Below are 16,309 nucleotides of genomic sequence, written 5' to 3'. Positions count from 1 at the left end.
TTTGTGATCGTTTGCGGGCCCTGAAGGCTGACCCGGGCCCCACCCAGGGCGCCATGGTCCCTGTGGGGCGCCCTGGTCCCCCAAGGGCGCCATGGTCCCTGACAGGGCACCATGGTCCCCTCAAGGCGCCATGGTCCCTGACAGGGCGCCATGGTCCCAACTAGGGCGCCATGGTCCCTGACAGGGCGCCATGGTCCCAATCAGGGCTTGGCATACGATGTTCGACAGTTTGCATGAGCGATTTTGATGATCAAGTACTGATTACGGTTATGTTTTTGTGTTGCAGGGCCTCCCGTACATGAGAGAGCATACAGCGGGACATATTCTTCGTAGTTTGCGAGATCAGATTCCGCGACTGACTCAGGCAGAGAGAGACACATTATCGATCATGGGATTATGGTATGTGATCCTCATGCCAGCCATTCGGTTCCATCCTGCAATGCTGATGGCATTGATGGAGCGATGGGATCCTGACACATGCACATTTCATCTTCCAGTAGGGGAGCTGACGGTTACACTCGAGGATGTGTACCATATACTTCATCTTCCTATCAGAGGAGCGACTGTTACATACGTAACCAATCGGTCAGCGGAGGATCATCAGAGGGAGCAGGTATATTGCATAGGGAGAGTCATGCCGAGTGAGATGAGAGGTCGCATCATGGTCAGCTGGCTCTTACATCCTACAGGGGAGGTACCCCTTCTGAGACGCCTTATGATTGCCATCATAGAACTAGTCGTCTGCCCCAATGGGTGAGGTACGCACATGCATGGGGGTCTCACATGGTGCATCAGAGCGATGGAGAGACACAGGAGAGTGTATGCTTGGGGTCAGAGTATGCTTGCACATCTCTATCACGACCTTGAGGAGTATGTATTTGGATAGGGTTGCAGTTTGATGACATGCACACTTCTGCAGGTATGGATTTTAGAGCACTTCACATGCACCAGGCCTGTTGGCTTTCCGCTGAGTATGGCTAGCGAGCGACCTAGGGTGTTTGCTTATCCACTTACCAGCGAGTGGAGATTTGGAGATCTGTTATATTGGAGAGTGATTTTTGATAGACTGACAGCCGAGGTGACAGTGTGGAGACCCTACCTGCGGATGCACAGATGGGATGGGATGGAGAGACAGTTAGCATGCTTACAGAGGAACCGCCTACTGCAAGGATGATATTCACACATCATAGTCCCTTTCTACTTTGATCGAGTACGGAGGCAGTTCGCGCTGGAGCAGTGTGTTCCAGCCGATGTGCCCATCTATACTTGACACTCACGGGTCCTTCCCAGACCTAGAGCAGTAACGAGACCGACGATGAATGATATCGAGACTACAGATATAGAGGGATCTGATCAGGATGTAGTCACTGATTATTCTGCAAAGCTTGGAGCATAGCGCAGGTATGTCTCATGGTTTATGAGATCATATCCAGGTCCTATCTTTCCACCGGATCACCCGATAGGCCATCCAGGCCCATGGAGACATGGAGACCAAGATGAGGACCAGGGATCCAGGTCAGAGGAGCCAAAGGAGGGAGAGGGTCATGAGGAGGCGGGAGATCCTGATCCACCTATAAGCGATCAGCCCAGCACCGAGGAGGAGGAGGACACAGATAGAGATGAGGACGAGGAGGAGAGAACTGATGATGAGGAGAACAAGGATGCAGATGAGGATGAGGATGCAGATGAGGATAGAGATGATGAGGAGGAGTTAGATGCAGCTCCTCACCATTCAGGGGATGATACCATAGCTCTGGATCCTCCTCTTATTCCCCAACAGAGGGAACATGAGGCGATACGGAGACCTATTCCTAGTACCGTCCAGCCTACACCCATCGTGCACAGATTAGTCGAGTGAGGGGAGCCTAGTAGATCCTAGTCACAGATGCTACCGTATCATGATCCCTACTGGCGTGAGGGAGACCCAGGTATAGTAGGTTTAAATTGATTATTAATGTTTTGATGATATAGAATGGTACTAATACAAAAATCTATTCTACTGCCATAGCTAATGTGCAGGAGTGGCGTTCCCTGATTCAGCAGGTAGTGACAGACATTTCCACGATAGCACAGATCCCCAGTTCCTCACAGATTGCCTATAGGCCCCAGGGGAACGTGGGTCGGCATGAGGACTTGTTTTCCCCATTCCGAGTACAGGTAGACATATGGAGGGAGAGAGAGAGAGAGAGTCCTATCAGAGGACCTTCAGCGGGCGCACCGAGATCTAGTAGCAGATCAGGCCAAGGCTACCACCTATCGCGCGATCCTTATGGATAGGGATCGTAGGAGTTCCTCTCGGAGTCACTCACGGTCTGTATCGCGCTACACACCCATGGGTCCACCTTCACGGCCAGATCAGGAGGGAGCGTCCAGTCGACACTCTCCAGCCACTAGTCCTAGAGATAGGAGATGATTTTATGATGTAGGAGAGGTCACATTTTGGATGTATAGTGACCTATATTTGTATACAATCCACATATATATATGTATATATACATGCTTCTCTTTTGTCTCAAACGTGTTATCTTTAATGCTTAAAACAATGTATATTTTGCTTTGATTAAATCTAATACATTTGGTAAATGTACATGTATGTTCAGAATTTAATTTCCATGCGATTGATTTCTCAATGCACCATGATTAAATTGATACATGTGTGACTTAATTTAATCAAGTACTACATTGATGATAGGGAAGAAATATGCATTAAGTCTAAGAATCATATAACTAACGTGATTTAATTTTGAACTTAAACACAACATGATACGATTCTACTTAACACATAAAGACACTGTATAATATGCTAGCATAATGGAAATGTAAATCTTTTACAACTTACATAAATGAATTCAAGACAAACTATGAAGTAAGGAAACACGCTTGTCAAGAACGAAGAAATATAGATTAAACATCATAACATTTAATTCTATTTTGCTCTAATTAGGAGATACTAACATATTACCCAATGTTGAAGAACTGAAAAGAAGATAAATAAGGAATGAAGAATTAAGCATAATATCTACGCAAGTGCATAGCATTTATAGGTTCTTTAAGAGGCATACCGTCTACATCCGCTATTTTGTAAGCACCTGATCCATAATCCTCAATAACGATATATGGTCCAAGCCAATTAGGACTAAATTTTCCCTTTTCTGCAGGTAAGGCATTCACATTGCGCTAATTCTCATAAAGGACTAAGTCACCTACTGAGAAGGAACGTTGAATAACCTTATCATTATAGCTTCGTTGTAGAGTTTTGTGATACGCTTGAATATGCTCAAGAGCGTTTATATTTTGTTCATCAAGCATCTCAAGCTGTTGAAGTCATTGTTCTCTATAAGAGTCACCATCTACTATACCTTTGAGAGAAACCCTAAGTGATGGAATCTCTAGCTCTAAAGGCATAATAGCATCAGCACCATAAACAAGATTATAAGGAGAAGTTCCCGTAGAAATTCACACACTCGTTCAGTAGGCCCAAAGAGCATAGATTAGCTAGTTACTCCAATCCTTACCATGCTTATTCACAGTTTTGCGAAGAATTTGTTCGATTATTTTATTGGATGATTCGGCTTGACCATTTGACTGAGGATAGTATGGTGTAGAAAATCGATGTTTGATATGATACTTCTTGAGGAATTTCTTCATGTCCTTGTTCTTAAATGATGTCCCATTATCTAAGATTATAGTAGAAGGTATCCCGAATCGAGAAATGATGTTTTCTAGAAGAAATTGACAAATCACTTCAGCAGTGGTAGAGTGAAGGGGAATAGCTTCTACCCACTTCGTAAAGTAATCTGTTGTGGTTATAATGAAGGTGTGTCCTTGAGATGAAGGAGGACATATTTTACCAATAAGATCCAAACCCCATGCGGAAAAAGGCCAAGAAGCTACTTGAGAACGGAGTTCTTGGGCAGGAGCATGAATCAGATTATTATGTTGTTGACATTGATGACATTTCTTAACAAATGAAAAAGAATCCTTCTGCATAGTTTTCCAATAGTATCCCATATGAAGCAATCTATGAACCAAGGATTTGCCTCCAAAATGCCCCCCACAGGCACCTGAATGTGCCTCTTCAAGAGCAACGGGGATTTTCGATTTGTTAAGACAGCGAAGGAGAAGACCATCATAACCCCTTCGGTAAAGGACATTAGAAAGAATGATATATCTAGTAGACAGCTTGCGGATTCTAGCCCTAGTGTTTCTATTAGCAGAATCAAGAAAGGTACCATCGGTCAAATATCTTACGATATGCGAGTACCATTCATCTAAGTCTATAAAGTCACAACATGTTACCAGACTAGGATCGTCTACAATAGCTGGAGAAATAAGGTTGTGAATAACAAATTTAAGATCAACCACAGGGTCCTCTAAAGATACAAGAGAAGCCACACATGCCATTGCATCCGCATGTCGATTATCTTTTTGAGGAACAGGTTCCATGGTATAAGAATCAAATTTTTGTAATAAAGAGATGGCAAGGTCTTTATATTGTGATAATTTGTCTTGTTTTGCTTGATATATTCCTGTTACTTGTCTTATAATCAATTGCAAATCTCCATAGATATGTATGTGTTTTATGTTTAGAGCTAAGGCTGCTTTTATTCCTGCTATAAGAGCCTCATACTCAGCAATGTTATTGGTACACAAGAAATTTAGACGATAGGATAAGGGAATGGGTTTCTTTGTAGGAGAAATCAGAACAACACCTGCCCCCGATCCCGTACGACACTTAGAGCCATCAAAGTATAACTCCCAAGTTTCATCTTTCTCTATAGAAAGAATGAAGTCGTCAGGAAAAGACTCAGGGTTAGGGAAGGAGAAAGGTGAAGGGGCCTCAGCTAGGTGATTGGTCAACGCTTGCCCTTTAATTGCTCTTTGTGAAACAAATTTAAGGTCAAATTCAGTTAACATCATAACCCACTTAGCTAGGCGTCCTGATAAATCAGTTTTAGAGAAAAGATGCTTCCACAGATCAAACTTTACCATGACGTGGACTTCTGAGTTTAAGAGATAATGTCTCAATTTCTGAGTCGCAAACACCAAGGCCAAGCATTGTCTTTCTATCGTAGAATATCGGGTCTCATAATTGAGTAAGGTATGAATTATGTAATAAACCGGACATTCTTTACCATCTTTATCATGTTGTGCCAATAATGTTGCAAGAGCATGAGAGGAAGCAGCTGTATACAGAAGGAAGGGTTTGGAAGGTTTGGCAGGTTGAAGAATAGGAGGACTAGCCAAATACACTTTTAAATCTTCAAATGCTTGCTGACAATCCTCATTCCTTTGAAAAGTGATATCCTTTTTAAGGAGTTGAGTAAAAGGAAAGGTACGATCCGCAAGTTGAGACACGAACCTACGAATGGCTTGAATCTTTCCTTGTAAGCTTTTAAGTTGAGACACATTTCTAGGAGGTGGCATGTTGACAATAGCATCTATTTTCTTAGTGTCCACCTCAATCCCACGATGCGAAACTATGAATCCTAATAGTTTTCCACTATCCACACCAAAAACATATTTTCGGGGATTCAAGCGCATGTGATATTTACGAATTCTTTCAAAGATTTGATGAAGGATTTTAATATGATCCATGCGAAGAAAGGATTTGGCTAAAATGTCATCAACATAATCCTCTAAAATCTTATGCATATAATCATGAAAGATAAGGGTCATCACTCGTTGATAAGTTGCACCGGCATTTTTAAGTCCAAAAGGCATCATTATCCAACAAAACGTACCCCAAGGAGTGTTGAAAGCGGTTTTGAATTGATCTTGAGGGTTAATAAAAATTTGATTGTATCCTGAAAAACCATCCATGAAGGATAACAAGGCATGTCCTGCCATAGAATCAACTATCATGTCAATGTTTGGAAGAGGAAAATCATCTTTTAAAGAAGCCTTATTTAGATCCCGAAAGTCGGTACACATTCTTATTTTGTTATCTGGTTTAGCCACAGCGACAATATTTGAAATCCATGGGGAATAATCAATAGGGCAGATAAATCCAGCCTCCAATAACTTTTCAATCTCAGCCTTAACAAGCAGAGCCACCTTAGGATTCATTTTTCAAATCTTTTGTTTCACGAGCTTAGCATCAGGAACTAAGACAATGTTATGAGTAACAATCTTAGGATCTATACCAGGCATGTCAGAGTATGTCCAAGAAAAGATCTCGGGGAATTCATGCAATAAATATTCATATTGTTTTTGTTCCTCTTCATCCAAACATTTTCCAATTTTAATAACTTTCTCTTTATTGCAAGGGTCCATCTTAACATCAGTGGTGTCACTTATGAGAAGATTACTTTGTTGAGGAGTATCCTTTAGCTGAGGGAATTCTTTCACAATCTCATCATTATCCGTCTCTTTTCCAAAGTAGGCTTCAGTGTTCAAACAATAAGGGAGTCCCCTATTGTGATGATAACAAGGAAGAGTGTCATATGCTCCTAAAAATTCAACTAAAGCATCATCAGTAGGGAAAACGTCAAAAGCACAAGCACACGAAGGATCCCCATCAATATACTCAGGGTGTTGCATTGATAGAGATGTAGAAATAGCATTAACACTAATGCATGGTCTTTTAGAAGCTTTAGTGCGCTTGCAGGGATTATAGCCAAGTCCAAAGGCATAACTGTGAAAATTAGTCTCTAGAGGAACTTTTATCCCTTGTTCATGAGCACCGCAACCATTTCCATGATACCCATGCTTAGCAAAAATTCGAAAACCATGACCATAATGATCAGTCATTTCAGGAAGAGAAGGTGGTTTTTCATAAGACAAAGAATCAAACTCTTCATAATTGGAGGTGTGAGGAGAAGAAGTTTGAGAAGCGGCCACAAAATTATTACTCATAGGTTCAGGTAAGATTGATTGATTTTTAGCTTCTTCCTTCTTTTCAACTTTAAGCTCTCTAGAAGGAACCTTATATTCACCTACAAAGGTGGGATTAAAATCAAGAGATCTCCAATCGTCTTCTTCGAGGATCTTCCCAGGATCAAAATCCTTCTTATGTGTAGTTTCAAGTCGAGAAGAATCTTCTTCAAGAGCTCCAGACTCATCCAAAGAATTTTGATCATCAGAGAGCGAGGATTCATCGATAGGTATCTTATTTAAAGAGTCATCACTAGATGAGGATGGCTTAGAAGAACCCCCCTTGGAAGTAGATGTTTGCAAACAAGCTTGAAAATTAGTATCACCTATCAAGGTATATGTCTTATTGTTATAAATAAATTTAACTTGTCTATGCAATGTAGAGGGGACAGCTTGCATACTGTGAATCCAAGGTCTCCCTAGTAGCAAGTTGTACGTTAGATTTCCCAACATAACATGGATAGGTGTAGGCAAAGTAACAGGCCCCACTGTGATGGGTAAGGTGATAGTACCTAATGAAGTTTTAGCCACATTATCAAAGCCTTGAATAGGACGAGAGTCTGGCTCAATTAAGGATGTATCCACATTCATCTTATGCAAAAGATTAATGCTACACACATTGAGACCAGAGCCATTATCCACTAGTGTCCGTCTTATAGCAGTGTCTTTCATGATAACCACAATCATCAAGGGATCATATTGTTGTTGGATTACACTAGTAGGCAACTCATCTTGGGTAAACACAATTTGAGCTTTAGGATTCATCACAGAGTTAACCAAAGATGCTATATTACTAGATGTATTCGGTGGAGGAACATTCAAATCTTTCAAGGCATCTTGTAACATTCCATGATGAGTGGAAGAAGTTTGAATCAAATCCCAAAGGGATATCTTAGCAGGGGTAGCTTTAAGTTGTTCTATGAGATCATATTCCTTACTAAGAACTTGCGAAATGCGGGGAGCTTGTGGAAGAATCGGTTGAGGATTCGGAAGAGAAACTGGAATAACAGGAGGAGGACTAGGCTGCCTATTATTTCTGGTATGATAAGTATGGGCAACCGCATGATAACTCTCTCTAGTTATTTGCTTGGCATAACTATAAGGACTTATAGGTTTTCTTCCTTGCACAATGATGATTAGTTTATTTGAAGTACGAAAGGAATCATGATCATACCCTCCTTGGACAGTAAGGAGAGGTGATTTAGGAACTTGAAAGGTGGGAGAAGGATAAGCTCCTTGGACTTCAAAGAGAGCCTTTTTAAGCTCATTCAAGTTTATCATGTTAACTAATTTAGAAGTCTTGTTCTTGTTTAAAGATTTCGATAAAGCCACAAAGTCATCAAGAGCATCATCCAACAAAGCATGATCATATCTATTAAAAGTTTTATCTTTTGATTCAAAAGGAGACATCTCCTCATAGAGGGGATTGTTGAAAACAACCATGTTACTAGATTTAGTGGAAGAGTTGATAGGAATGTACCCTTGAGAGGACTCATTCAACTTATCTTTCTCATCGCAACGAAATGGCATAGTAACAAGGTTTATGAGTTTTTGGTAAAATGAAGGTTTGGCATCTTTAGGGTTCAAAAACTCATCTAAAGCTTCATCTAATTCATCTTGGCTATACTCATAATAATCAACATAAGCATGAACATTTTGCAAATAAAAGTCTGACATTTTGAAATAAAAAGTTGCATAAAATACAAAACACACTCTTTTTTTTTTTTTTTTTAATGAAAATGAAATGAAAACACACTAAATCTAGATCTAGATCTAACAAATGCAATGCAAGAAGAAGCAATGATAGATTCACGTCGGGTTCACCAAAATGTGTGGGGGAAAAAGCGAGACTAGGTTATCATGCCCTAATCCTACCTCTTGTCACACATTACAGAGTACGAAAGAGCCTAGAGGTATCACACAATTGGCTACTTCTTTTTGTGAAAGAGAGAGCCATGGGCTACCTATTAGGGTTTCTATTCCTTTGTTGTAATTGAAAGGTAAGATTATGCAAGTCCAATTCCTAACCCTAAAATGCAAGTATGAACTAACAACAAGATTGCAGAATTGAACTTAGACAATGGAAAGCTGTAAACACAAGGATAAAACAAGAATGCAAATGCGTACCCGGAGTCAAAATCAGACTGAAAATGTTTGGGACGGGGGCACGGGTGCCACTGTCCTGATTCTGCACCTGAAACTGCACCGGAAACTGTTGTTTTGCACTCTGGAACACTGTTGGAAACTATCGAAAATGTTGTCTGTCTGGAGGACCAGGGCGCCCAGCGCCCCTGTCCTGGTAGGACCAGGGCACCCAGTGCCCCTGTCCCAGTCTTTTTCTCTACAATTTGATGCAGAGTGCTGTCTCAACTTGTTCTCTCCAGATCTGTATCCTGCGGCGTCATCTGAGTCCCGAAACCTGCACTTATATCTGAAAAAGGGTGTATGGGCGGCTATATAGGGTTTTGCCTTATTCAAACCCCCACTTCGGTGATTTCCACCTCCATGAATAGCCAAGTTGTTTTGTAAAATGTATTGTGTGTGCAGACCTAGTGTGTGTGCAAGGTCCTAAAATGCAAGAAAGCAAACTAGAGCAACCTAGAAAGTAAACCCTAATTGCTTGTAAATGATAATGTAAATGCTCTAAATCAAGATGCAAAGTGATCTAAAGCATGAATAAATGAGATATTGAAGCTTATGCAAAGACATGAAAACAACATGAAATCATACCCAACCCTCAAGGGAGAGGTACAAGCCAATCTTCAGTCGGTAATCTCCTATTGTTCTTCAATGTCTTCCAAGCCCTAAATGGATGAATGGAATTGATAAATGCTTGATAGAGGGATGTTTTAAGATGTTGAAGTCTTCAAAGATCTACTCTTTCGCTGCATATGAGGTTCCTGGAAATAAAAATCCGATCCTTTCAAATGAAGAAAGAGAGTTCTTATGTATGAAACCCTAGGTCGCAATTTCGTCTTTTGGCCGACCTAGAGATTGAATATCCCGCCAATTTCTTGGGGTTAAGCTTTATTTTATGATTGGATCGCGCTCCTAAAATTTTGGGAAAAATGTCCGGGACTGTGTGCACTCCGGGCGCCACGATCCCGACAACTTTTCACCAAATTTTTAGGGCCGTCAGATATGATGATTTTAGAGAGAATCCCGAAGTTATAGGTGATTTCGAGATGTTTTGACCCCCGAAATCAAGCCCCCAAGTTTGAAATAGGACTTAATTAGGGTTTTTGATTAGATGATGTATTGGAGGAATAAAATGAGAAGGGGCACACTTTAATGAAAGGGCCCGACTTTATGATGTGAAGGATGATGAAATATGACCTTTAGACCTAATTAATTTGATTAATTAAGTGCTAAAGGAGCAATGCAATGCAAAATGTAAAATGCACTAAGGCGGGTGCTAAACTAGGTGTGAAATTGTACCACCCTAGCAAGTGCGTACAATTTACGACGCTACAGATGTGAATATGTACAGTGATTTCCAAGCCATGGTGGATTCGTGGTAAGAGGATATATATAGACAAACCAGGATAGTGACTACGCTAAATATTTCCTGAATGGATATTTGCTAAGTGTCGGGCGATGGCCAATAGTGTTTGTATGGATAAATTGGTATTGATATAGATGGAGGAGCCATTCTTTCACAAGAGCATCTATTTACCAAGTTTTCACCATTTGTTTTTATTGTACTTTGTTTTTGCTTTTTTTTTTCTGGATTTTTTTTTTTTTTTTTTTTTTTGCTTATTTTGGCTATTTCCGTGCACTAGGCTACTTAAGTGTAGTATTTCTTCAGATGGATGTTGTTAGTTGGTTCATCGAGCACATCGCCTTTTGAATTTGTTAGCTGATAGGCACCTGATCCATAGATGGATATGATAACATAGGGACCCAACCAGTTAGGTTCAAATTTCCCTTTCTTTTCTCGATCTTGCTGATTTCTTGGATTTTCTTTGAGGACTAGGTCACCAACCTTGAAGATGCAGGGGATGACTTTGTGATTGTAGCTCTTGCACATGCGCTGTTGATATGCTTTGAATTGAGTATAAGCATGTTGACATCTTTCATCTAATAGTTCAAGTTCTTGCAGTCGGTTAACTCGATACTCTTCATCTGGGATTAAGCCTTTCAAAGAGACTCTGAGAGATGGGATTTCTACCTCCAGGGGTAAAATGGCTTTTGATCCATACACCAATGAATATGGTGTTGCTCCTGTAGGTGTGTGGATGCTGGTTCTGTATGCCCAAAGTGCTGGATTGAGTTGTACGTGCCAATCTTTGCCGGCATCATTCACTGTTTTCTTGAGGATTTTCAGTATTGTCTTGTTAGATGCTTCTGATTGACCATTTCCCTGTGGGTAGTATGGTGTAGAGAATCTATGTTGGATTTTGAATTTTTCACATAGTTCTTGGACATCTTGATTCTTGAAAGGCCATCCATTATCTGTGATGATTGAACCTGGACTACCATATCTGCAGATCAGATAATTGAGGATAAAAGAGGCAATTTGTTTCCCTGTTACTGTGGTCATGGGAATTGCTTCTATCCATTTGGTAAAGTACTCTGTTGCTGTTATAATGAACTTGTGCCCATTTGAAGATGAAGGATGAATTTTGCCTACTAAGTCCAGTCCCCACTGACAAAAGGGCCAGGATGTTGTAAATGGCTGCAGTTCTTATGCTAGTGCATGTATCAGATTACCATGGATCTAGCATTTAGGACATTTCTTAGCGAAGTGATATGAGTCTTTCTCCATTGTAGGCCAGTAGTATCCAATCCTTAGAAGCTTTTTAGCAAGAGTAGTACCACTTGAATGTGTGCCACAAATACCTTCGTGAAGCTCATGTAAAGCAGAATCAAAATCATTACGATCAAGGCAACGAAGAAGAGTACCATCTAGACCTCGACGATATAAAGTATCAGCGATAAGGGTGTAACGGGCAGCTTGTCGGATAAAGTTACGTTTTTGGTTACGGGATTGGTCAATTGTTAAGATATTGTGCTTGAGGTAATCATATATCGATCCATATAATAGAGAATCTGAACCAGTCAAGGCATAGATAACCTGGGATTCAGAGTGGTCATAGGCAGGGGAGAACAGTTGCTCTAGAATTTGTAGTAGTGAAGTGATAGTAGCCATTGCATCGGCTGCTTTGTTGTTCAATCTTGGTATTTGCTCGAAGGTGATGTGCACAAAATACTGTTTGAAGTCATCCACCATTCGTTTGTAGGGTATTAGCTTGTCATCCTTTGTCTGATAGTTGTTGTTAATTTGATGGATGACCAGTTGCAAGTCTCCATAGACTTTTAACTCTGTGATTTTCCATTCTATGGCCATTTTGATGCCTATGACCAGTGCCTCATATTTAGCCACATTATTTGTGCATGGAAACATAAGCCTATATGATCTTGGTATAGTGTGTCCTTCAAGAGTGATGAATAGAATGCCAGCACCGGAACCATGTTATGTATAGGATCCGTCAAAGTATAAGGTCCATTGTCTGGTAGAAAGAGAAAGAACGTCCCTGTCTAGAAATTCAATTTCCATGGTGTGTTTGCCTGGTAGCGATGCTTCAGCTAACTGATCTGCAATTTCTTGTCCTTTGATGGCTCGTCTTTCTATGTATTGGATGTCAAATTCACTGAGAATCATGACCCATTTAGCCAATTGGCCTGTAAGAGCTGCCTTGCTGAGTAGATATTTGAGAGGATCAATTTTTGTGACTAGCTTGATGGTGTGTGCTAGCATATAATGTCGAAACTTCTGAGATGTGAAGACCATTGTTAGGCAAGCCTTTTCAATGAATGTATAGTTGAGTTCATAGCCATTCAATGTCCTACTGATGTAATATATGGCGCGTTCCTTCCCTTGTTGATCTTTTTGTGCCAATAGTGCCCCCAGCGATATATCTGTTGTTGAGATATATAAGATAAGAGGCTTTCCTACGACTGGTGGTACCAAAACTGGTGGATTCATCAGGTACTATTTGATTTGGTAAAAATATTTTGCACACTTGGCCTCCCATTTGAATGGTACATTTTTGTGTAGTAAATGGTTAAATGGTAGACTTTTATCTGCTAGCTGAGCGATGAATCGCTTGATTGATTGAAGTCGTCCTTGTAGAGATCTGAGTTGACTGATATTATTTGGTGGTGGCATGTCCATAATGGCTTGTACCTTTTCTCGATCTACTTCAATACCTTTAGCTGAGACAATGTAGCCTAGTAACTTGCCTGATGTAACCCCAAAGACACACTTCTTAGGGTTGAGCCTGACTTGGAATTTCTCCTATCGATCAAAGATCTTTGTTAGGACGTTGAGATGTTCTGCTCTAGTGAAGGATTTAGCGAGTAAATCATCCAAATAGTCTTCCATAAATGTATGCATCATGTCATGGAATATTGTTGTCATTGCTCTCTGATAGGTGGCTCCTACATTCTTTAAGCCAAAAGGCATAACATTCCAATAGTGCGTTCCCCAAGGACAGGTGAATACGGTTTTATCTTGATCTTCTGGGGCTATTTTGATTTGATTATAGCCTGAGAAACCATCCATTAGTGAGAGCATTGCATGGCCTGCTGTGAGATCAACAATTATGTCTATACTGAGCAGAGGAAAGTTGTCCTTGGGACAAGCTTTGTTGACGTCTCTGAAGTTAGTGCAGATTCTGATACAACCATCTAGTTTTGATACTAGAACGATGTTGGAAATCCATTCTGCATAGTCAATGGGTCGGATGAATCGGACGTCTAATAATTTCTTTAGTTTAGTTTTGACCATGAGTGCCACCTATGGATTCATCTTTCATAGCTTTTGTTTGACTGGTTTAACTCCCAAAGAGATGGACAAGTGATGCATGATTAAGTGTGGATCTACTCTAGGCATATCAGCATATGACCAAGCAAAGTTAATTTGTTGTTCTTTAAAGAAAATGATGAATGCTGATCTTTCTTCCTCTGTCAGAGATTCTACAAGGTGTAGGTTTCGGACTGCTTCCATAGTACCAATGTTGATTGATTGAGTGGGCTCAATCAATATGGGTGATCATTCATGAAAGTGCTCAGAAAGAGTGTTAAGTCTCCCATCATTAGGTGCCTTAAAAAGGTTTTCACCCTCAGATGCATCCTTTATTTTTACTTTTTTGTGATCTAGAGCTACCATTGACTGGTTTTCAGCATCAGATCCTTTATTTGGTTCATTTTTGCAACTAAGAGACTTGGCAATCCCTGGTTTGTAGACAACGTTATTTTGTTCACTGGTAGAGCCTATTTCTGGATTTACGGTACATAGGTAATGGATAATAGATTCATCATTTGAGAAAATTGGTATATCATGGATTTCAGGTTCATCCCAGTCGATGAGGTCAGGAAAGACAAGTGGTAAGGAATCATTAGGTGGATCAAGTTTGGCTACCGTGAGTGTTAGGAAAGAGTTTTCATCATGATTGTTCTTGGTTTTAAAGAAGTTTAAGATTTTGTCGAGGTCTTCGATAGTATTATCTTCTACATAGACTTGTTCATAATGTTCCTGTTCACTTTTCGTGGCGTCATAGATATTTTGCGGTCCAAATTCAAGAGGTTTATCTCTTGTGCTATGTTCTTCTTGAGAAAGAGATATAGAATCAATATCATTAGGGATATCTGTAGTAGCATTGGAGCAGGTACCCCATTCATATTCATTGGAATTAGTCTCTGAGGCATCATCCCAGATTCTATTAGTGTTGTAAACTGGTATGTTGTATGGTGAAAACAAATCTTTGACGATAGATACCATTTTGATAGTTTTTGTTGATTCTGTGTCAAATCCGTCTTCTATTCTCTGTATTTGTTCATAGACTATGCTTCTTCGGGGAGAAACAAAGGTATCTAGAGATGATTTTATTTGTTCTTGAGATATTGGTGTCTGAATATGAGCTACTACTGCAGATATGGCCATTTTGTGTTTTAGAAGCTTTTCCTGATGTAACTTCTGATCCTGATGTTCCCGTGCCTTGCAGATTGTTTCTGCTGATTCAAAGAGTGCTTCCTACCAGGATTCTTCTTTGTACTTCATCTTTACTTTCCATTGAGGTTTGGTAGTTAGGTGGGGTGGCCTTTTTAATAGGAAGGTGAGCTCACGACCCAATCCTACTTTGTTTCTATTGGGTTGGGAAGGAAGATTTATAGGTTTAGTGACTCCTTCTTGGCATTTCCCAATAGGTCCTTTACCGTCATATCCCATTTGCTGCATGATTAAGTATCCTTTTCCATATAGGTGTGTAGGTAGAACAATATCCAGAGTGGCTGCTCTATTATCTTCTTTCTCATCTTTGTATAACTAGCTAAGAATATCCTTATCTTTTGATTCATGTGCCAGAGTGCCTAATTGGATGAAGGTACCATCAAATTTGGTGATGGGCTGAGTGACCAGATGTGTTGATGTAGTAGGTAATCCATGAGATCTAGGTGATGTTGGCAATTTGGCCAAACATAAAGGCTCCAAAGAGTATTCCCCCATACCTTGGTCTTTGATTTGCATTTTCTGTTTGAAGTCTCCCCATAAGGAGTTGGATTTTGCCATTTATTGATCTGATGTTGAAGATCGCTGTTTTTCTCTATTATGAGGAACCAAACTGTCTTGGGCTGCCCCCATTGCGTTGCAATGTTGCAATGGATTGTGATCAGCAGATATGGATACTTCTTGTCCGTCATAAGGAAATTTTACACACTGGTGATATGTGGAAGGTACTACTTGCATTTCATGTATCCAGGGTCACCCTAATAAAATATTGTAGGTAAGGTCTATGTCCAAGACCTGACATACAATATCCTTTTGTATTGGTCCCACTTGAATAGGTAATATCACAGTTCCTTTAGAGGATCTTTCCTCATCATCATATGCCTTTATGGTAATCTTCTTGCAGGGATCAATAGATTCTTCTAAGAAGCCTAATGCACGAATAAGCTTTAAAGTACATATATTAAGTCCAGCTCCTCCATCTATTAGGACTCTTTTTACTCGATGTTTGCAAACAATGACTTCGATATGGAGAGGAGTATTATGCAGATGGATTACGGAAGCATCATCATGTTCTGAAAAGGTGAGGTTATGAGGTCCAGTCATATGGGCAACCATGTCTTGAAATTTGTCCGTATCCAAATTTTGAGGTACATTGGTTTCCAATAGCGCTTGTTCTAATATGTCCTTGTGCTTTGATGATAGTTTCAACAATTCTAGTATAGATATCTGTGCTGGAGTTTTACGTAGTTGGCTGACCAAGTCATATTGGATTTTTGGTGTGGTAGTTGTAGGTGCAGTATGTCCTTTCAAGACATATTTCTGAGTTCGGGTTGTTACATTGACAAATTCATGATCACGCTGATCTCTGATGGTGATGACATTTACTTGATGATCTTCAGCTGATATGTGATTTATGGTGTT

This window comes from Cryptomeria japonica, chromosome 5 (genome assembly GCF_030272615.1).
Source record: "Cryptomeria japonica chromosome 5, Sugi_1.0, whole genome shotgun sequence".
Taxonomy (NCBI): domain Eukaryota; kingdom Viridiplantae; phylum Streptophyta; class Pinopsida; order Cupressales; family Cupressaceae; genus Cryptomeria; species Cryptomeria japonica.
The sequence above is the reverse complement of the archived record's forward strand: the minus strand, read 5'-3'. Positions refer to the sequence as shown.